Raw genomic sequence first — 7985 nt, 5'->3', positions numbered from 1 at the left:
TCTTTAATGTCTCCAAACCGCCGCTTCAACGGCGTCAATGCCTGACAAAGTAAATCTTTGTCGACAAAATAAACTGTACATTTAGTCTACCAACATCGTATGTTAGTAGACTAACATGTCACCCTCCTTGAAACAGGAAGTTGTCGGTGCTGTTGTCCCGCCTCCTGGACCAGATGTCATGTGACGTGGCCCGGCTATGGTTGGACATCGAGGACATGGTCATCAAGTCGCTAGTCTCCGCCCACTCTGTCCTGAGTCACAATTACCGCGCCAGCTTCCCGCGGAACCCCCGACCAGGTGTTTACTGATGTTTTAGTACATGTGATATACTATAGAAACCCCCCCCCCACCAGGTAGTATTACTACATCCTACTGATTACAATTGACAATTCATAGGCATTTATCAGACGCTCTTAATCCAGAGCGATTTACAGTAAGCACAAAACAAAAGACATGGTAATACATCAAAACATCAAATATAGACATCATGGGCTGTATTTTGCGTGTCTTAAGTACCAGGTCTTATTACCTAACTTGAGTAAACTAAAGACCTGGAGGCGTGATCAATGCTCTTTGGCCACTCAGAATAGCCAAATGGCATTGATCACGCCTCCAGGTCTTTAGTTTACCGTACTCAAGTTAGGTAATAAGACCTGGTACTTAAGACACGCAAAATACAGCCCCATGAATCATACGTAAGCTTAAGAACCTAAGAGTGTGTGTGTGTGTGTGTGTGTGTGTGTGTGTGTGTGTGTGTGTGTGTGTGTGTGTGTGCGTGCGTGCGTGCGTGCGTGCGTGCGTGCGTGCGTGCGTGCGTGCGTGCGTGTGCAGGTACATCGTCATCAGGGGCGTGTTTTGAGCTGCTGGGCTTCGATGTGCTGCTGGACCACAAGCTGAAACCATGGTTACTAGAGGTGAGTGCACAGGCAGGTTCTCCATGGTTACTAACTATTGACCGATTGTGCTAGACCGATTGTGATAGACCGATTGTGCTAGAGTCTAGCACAATCGGTCTAGCACAATCGGTCTAGCTTGTGCGAGACCGAAGTGCGAGAGACCGATTGTGCAAGACCGAAGACTCACTATTCTCTCTGCTCTCTGTCTGTCTGTCTGTCTGTCTGTCTCTCTGTCTCCCCCTACCTGTCTCTCTCTCCCTGTCTGTCTGTCTGTCTGTCTCTCCATCAGATCAACCATTCTCCTAGTTTCTCAACTGACAGCGTGTTGGACCGAGAGGTCAAAGATCACCTTCTCTACGACACCCTGGTCCTGATCAACCTGCCGGCCTGTCAGCGACGCACCACCCACGCACACACCAAGGGCAGCAGGTGTGTGTGTGTGTGCGTGCATGCGTGCGTATGTGCGTGCATGTGTGCAGCACGCACTTTCCTATAGGCAACCACACTCGCAATTCTTTCTATAGTTTTTTATTTTATTTTATTTCGGTTATAGCGACAATGTATTTTTCTATTTTAGTTTTCATTATTTCATGTATACCAACCTGGCTGTGTCTCTGTCCCGCAGCAGGCCGAGGCAGACCAGAGGCATCAGAACAGGGTTCTAAAGCAGACCAGAAGCATCAGAACAGGGTTCTAAAGCAGACCAGAAGCATCAGAACAGGGTTCTAAGGCAGACCAGAAGCATCAGAACAGGGTTCTAAGGCAGACCAGAAGCATCAGAACAGGGTTCTAAGGCAGACCAGAGACATCAGAACAGGGTTCTAAGGCAGACCAGAAGCATCAGAACAGGGTTCTAAGGCAGACCAGAAGCATCAGAACAGGGTTCTAAGGCAGACCAGAGACATCAGAACAGGGTTCTAAGGCAGACCAGAAGCATCAGAACAGGGTTCTAAGGCAGACCAGAGACATCAGAACAGGGTTCTAAGGCAGACCAGATACATCAGAACAGGGTTCTAAGGCAGACCAGAGACATCAGAACAGGGTTCTAAGGCAGACCAGAGACATCAGAACAGGGTTCTAAGGCAGACCAGAGGCATCAGAACAGGGTTCTAAGGCAGACCAGAGACATCAGAACAGGGTTCTAAGGCAGACCAGAGACATCAGAACAGGGTTCTAAGGCAGACCAGAGACATCAGAACAGGGTTCTAAGGCAGACCAGAGACATCAGAACAGGGTTCTAAGGCAGACCAGAGACATCAGAACAGGGTTCTAAGGCAGACCAGAGACATCAGAACAGGGTTCTAAGGCAGACCAGAGGCATCAGAACAGGGTTCTAAGGCAGACCAGAAGCATCAGAACAGGGTTCTAAAGCAGACCAGATACATCAGAACAGGGTTCTAAGGCAGACCAGAGGCATCAGAACAGGGTTCTAAGGCAGACCAGAAGCATCAGAACAGGGTTCTAAAGCAGACCAGAGACATCAGAACAGGGTTCTAAAGCAGACCAGAGACATCAGAACAGTGTTCTAAGGCAGACCAGAAGCATCAGAACAGGGTTCTAAGGCAGACCAGAAGCATCAGAACAGGGTTCTAAGGCAGACCAGAAGCATCAGAACAGGGTTCTAAAGCAGACCAGAGACATCAGAACAGGGTTCTAAAGCAGACCAGAGACATCAGAACAGGGTTCTAAGGCAGACCAGAAGCATCAGAACAGGGTTCTAAGGCAGACCAGAAGCATCAGAACAGGGTTCTAAAGCAGACCAGAAGCATCAGAACAGGGTTCTAAAGCAGACCAGAAGCATCAGAACAGGGTTCTAAAGCAGACCAGAAGCATCAGAACAGGGTTCTAAGGCAGACCAGAAGCATCAGAACAGGGTTCTAAGGCAGACCAGAGGCATCAGAACAGTGTTCTAAAGCAGACCAGAGACATCAGAACAGGGTTCTAAAGCAGACCAGAGACATCAGAACAGGGTTCTAAAGCAGACCAGAAGCATCAGAACAGGGTTCTAAAGCAGACCAGAAGCATCAGAACAGGGTTCTAAGGCAGACCAGAAGCATCAGAACAGGGTTCTAAAGCAGACCAGAGACATCAGAACAGGGTTCTAAAGCAGACCAGAAGCATCAGAACAGGGTTCTAAGGCAGACCAGAAGCATCAGAACAGGGTTCTAAGGCAGACCAGATGCATCAGAACAGGGTTCTAAGGCAGACCAGAAGCATCAGAACAGGGTTCTAAAGCAGACCAGAGACATCAGAACAGGGTTCTAAAGCAGACCAGAAGCATCAGAACAGGGTTCTAAGGCAGACCAGAAGCATCAGAACAGGGTTCTAAGGCAGACCAGAGGCATCAGAACAGGGTTCTAAGGCAGACCAGATGCATCAGAACAGGGTTCTAAGGCAGACCAGAAGCATCAGAACAGGGTTCTAAAGCAGACCAGAAGCATCAGAACAGGGTTCTAAAGCAGACCAGAAGCATCAGAACAGGGTTCTAAGGCAGACCAGAGGCATCAGAACAGGGTTCTAAGGCAGACCAGAGGCATCAGAACAGTGTTCTAAAGCAGACCAGAAGCATCAGAACAGGGTTCTAAAGCAGACCAGAGGCATCAGAACAGGGTTCTAAAGCAGACCAGAAGCATCAGAACAGGGTTCTAAAGCAGACCAGAGGCATCAGAACAGGGTTCTAAAGCAGACCAGAGGCATCAGAACAGGGTTCTAAAGCAGACCAGAAGCATCAGAACAGGGTTCTAAAGCAGACCAGAAGCATCAGAACAGGGTTCTAAGGCAGACCAGAGGCATCAGAACAGGGTTCTAAGGCAGACCAGAAGCATCAGAACAGGGTTCTAAGGCAGACCAGAAGCATCAGAACAGGTTCTAACCTGGCTGTGTCTCTGTACCAACAGGCCCGAGGCAGACCAGAAGCATCAGAACAGGGTTCTGGGCTACGAGGACAGACATCTGGGAGGATTCAGGAGGATCTACCCCCGACCGGACGGAGGAACGCAGTACGAACAGTTCATACAACAGTCCTCCCCGATGAGCACACACACCGCTGCTTCTAAAGCCCGAGAGCAATGCACCAGGTAAATACTGCCCCCTACAGCCCGGGAGCAATGCACCAGGTAAATACTGCCCCCTACAGCCCGGGAGCAATGCACCAGGTAAATACTGCCCCCTACAGCCCGGGAGCAATGCACCAGGTAAATACTGCCCCCTACAGCCCGGGAGCAATGCACCAGGTAAATACTGCCCCCTACAGCCCGGGAGCAATGCACCAGGTAAATACTGCCCCCTACAGCCCGGGAGCAATGCACCAGGTAAATACTGCCCCCTACAGCCAAGGAGCAATGCACCAGGTAAATACTGCCCCCTACTACAGCCTGGGAGCAATGCACCACGTAAATACTGACCCTTACAGCCCGGGAGCAATGCACCAGGTAAATACTGACCCTTACAGCCCGGGAGCAATGCACCAGGTAAATACTGCCCCCTACAGTTATGTAGCAGAATCCAGTTTAGTGAACGTTTCGTGAAGATTCTTGTAAACCATGTTTTTTCTGTTCTATGGACCCGAGAGGACACACAAAAAACGGTTTACATTTTTAATCTCCGCCCTAACAATATTTTATCACCATGGCAATATATGGCTATGTGTAGCAATATGTTGTGTCTGTCTGTATTTCTGTCGACATCATTTCTCCAAATCTGGGCCCTATATATATTGTCTCTCTCTCTGTCTCTCTCTCTCTCTCTCTCTCTAGGGATCAGTTGCAGCAGCTGTATGAGAGACGGAGACAGAGGAGGAGCCGAGTGCAGGGAGGAGGAGGAGTTGAGGGGGAGGGGGGAGGAGACAGGAGGAGTAGCTCCTCCTCTAAGACCTCCCTCTGCCCCGCCCACTCTCACATTAACGTGAGTACAAACTAGACCTCAACATTACATCACATTAAAGGTCTGTGTCTCCATAGACAAAACACATGTGGTGTCTGTGTCTCCATAGACTTAGCAAAGGTGTTTACACCCTAGAATGTACTTCCTCACTTCCTGTTTTCACCCTAGAATATACTTCCTCACTTCCTGTTTTCACCCTAGAATGTACTTCCTGCCGTGTCAGAATGTGGGCCGGAGGAGGATGAGGAGGAGGAGGAGGAGGAGGGGGGGAGGGGTTGCCATGGGTTACAGCATCACGACAATGACCTCATCGAGGACCATGATGATGACATCATCAGTGATGAAGCCTTCGCCCTGCCTCAGTCTGATGAGAAGACCACCAGAGACCAGAGAATGGACCACAGCAGCCTGGGTCTGCTGCCACAGCTGCAGAGCCAGAACCACAGCCTGGGCTTGCTGCCCCAGGCTCGGTCTGATGAGAACACCTCCACAGACCTCATAGCGTCGCCCCAGAGGAGGAACCCGCTGCCCCAGCTGCAGACCCAGGCTCTGCTCCGCCTGGACCTCCACCAGCAGCAGCAGAACCAGAACCTCAGCCTCAGGTCCTGGAGGACATCAGGGGAGCACCGCCACCTCCTCCTCCCTCCTCCTCCTCCTGGAGGTCCAGAACACCAGCAGAACACCTCCTCCTCTTCCAAGGTAGCTTCCAGACAGCGTGCATGTCCTGCTCGTTTTTCGCTATTTCGACCAATCAGATCGCTTGGTGGGAACTATACCTTGATGTTGACTCCTCCTCCTCCAGGTGTGCTGCTCCAAGTGGGAGGAGTCCACAAAGGCCTGCGAGAGACGACTGCTGCTGACCTGTGAGTGCGCACACACACACACTCGGTCTACGCACGCATGCGCACGCACGCACGCACGCACGCACGCACACACGCACACACGCACACACGCACACACACACACACACACACACACACACACACACACACACACACACACACACACACACACACAGTCCAGTGAGTCCTCAGAGTGGCTCACAGCATCAGCCTGATGGACGAAAAGTCTAATATCTCAGAGGGAATTCCGTTTGGCTCAGTGGTTAACATTTAGGACTTTCACCCTGAAGACCCGCATTCAAATCCCGGGTGTTACATTCACTAATGCATAAATACAAGTCCTCACTAATACATAAATACAAGTCCTCACTAATACATAAAAACAGTGCAGACACACCCCATGCACATCACGCAGCACCTCGCAGGCAATAGGAATACTAACTGACCTGTAATGTGTCCACAGGTCCAGTAGGGGGCTCGGTGGTGTGTAGACTGTCCAACTGGAAGAACTTATTTGGTGGAGAGTGGAGGCCTGGAGGCCACGCCCCCTGGCCTGCTGGAAGCCACGCCCCCTGGCCTGCTGGAAGCCACGCCCCCTCATGGCCTGCTGGGTCTCAGGTGGGTTGACCTCTGATGATGAAGATGATGATGATGATGATGAAGATGTCCAACCTGCAGTAAAGCAGACCAACATTTAATTTTTTTATCAATGAAAACGTTTTCTTTTGGGGGGGGGGGGAATGTTTTTTGAAAATGTTTTTAAATAACAATTTAAAGACGGATATGTCGGAAACAAAAAAGAGAGGCATAAATGTGTCCACGACCCACAAATATTATTTATTTTTTTGTTGATGATTCGTACGTGTGTCTGAAATAATGTTTGAATTGAATTCTATTGAATTGAGTTGAATGTAAAACACCTCAACGTCTAATATGTCAACAGATCGACCAATCAGAGAGACACAGCGACCTGCACGTGATCTCTCGGCCCGCCCCCATCAACAGACGACCCGCCCCCCACCACCACCACCACTGCACTGCAGCCAATCACCACTCAGAGACCTCCCCCCACCACCTCCCTGCAGCCAATCACCACTCAGAGACCGCCCCCCACCACCGCCCTGCAGCCAATCACCACTCAGAGACCGCCCCCCACCACCGCCCTGCAGCCAATCACCACTCAGAGACCGTGGCCATGTGGCCAGCCCACATCTACCTGCCACGCCTCCCCGCCCTGCAGAGCTCTGACCCCGCCTCCTATTCGTCAGACGACAGACTGACAGCCGGACGAGCCAATGAGGCGCTGCGGAACATGGCGGGCGGGGCCATGGCAGGAACAGGAAGGGGAAGTGGGACGGTGCGAGCAACGCAACGCGTCAGGTGATCGACGCAGCAGCTACCGATCTGTTCACTGATGGGACGTTTTTAAAGGGATTGTGACATTAAAACAAAGTTTTTGTAATTTTGCTCATTATTATTAGGTTTTATTATGATTAGGTTTTCGGAGCTCAATTGCACCCAAAAAAACTGAACTTTTAACATTCAGTAGATGTTCTGTGGTTTGGGGGTTTTCTGGCTCAAACACGTGCTCTGATTTGCCTGTGGACTATGAGGTAAGAGTCCACAAATCCCATATAACATAGGAAAGCAGATGTCACTGTTGAGGCCTGCTTGCCTGTTTTCATTGCAGCTCAAAAGGCTTCAGAACACACAGAGAAAAACCCCCAGGCCACATAAAATCCACTGAATGTTCAAAGTTCAGGTTGTGTGGCTGTAATTGAGGTCATGAAACCTAAAAGAAAGAAATGTATGTCATGAGACCTTTAACAAAGTAATAAAGCCAGTGTTGGTCGGGGTGGTATCTATTGATGCATGCTGTTCAACTCGCTTCTCTTCTTGTTAATACAAATAAAATACTCACGGACATCAGAAAGTATATAGTTGCATCAGAGAAACATATTTATTTCTCCGTCACATAAAACTTAAATGTTGTATTTCTAATAAACAAAATTAGCCTGCAGCGCGCAGTCAACAAACTGTGACGCTTCCCCGCCATTCTGTCTCCCAGCAGGGAGTCACCTGTCTGTTATCAGGTGAAACCTGCATTCAATGTCAAACCCATCAAATTCATAGAATAATTTATTAACCAAGAAAATATACAATTCATAAAGCAGGCAAGAATATAGCAGAAGCAATACAAACTAGATAAAGTGGTCCTCTGGGCACAGGTCTCCACCAGGCCAGGTCAGGTTGTGGCCTCCTGGTGACGCTATAATAGGCCAATGTGAAAAGGGTGACATTTGTTGGAATTGATGGCAATTGGATGATTTGAGGCATTTTGTTCCAAAAATGTGTTTTGCAAAAA

Source organism: Protomyctophum bolini (genome assembly GCF_963924005.1).
Source record: "Protomyctophum bolini genome assembly, chromosome: 11".
Classification (NCBI taxonomy): domain Eukaryota; kingdom Metazoa; phylum Chordata; class Actinopteri; order Myctophiformes; family Myctophidae; genus Protomyctophum; species Protomyctophum bolini.
This window is presented reverse-complemented; position numbering follows the sequence as displayed.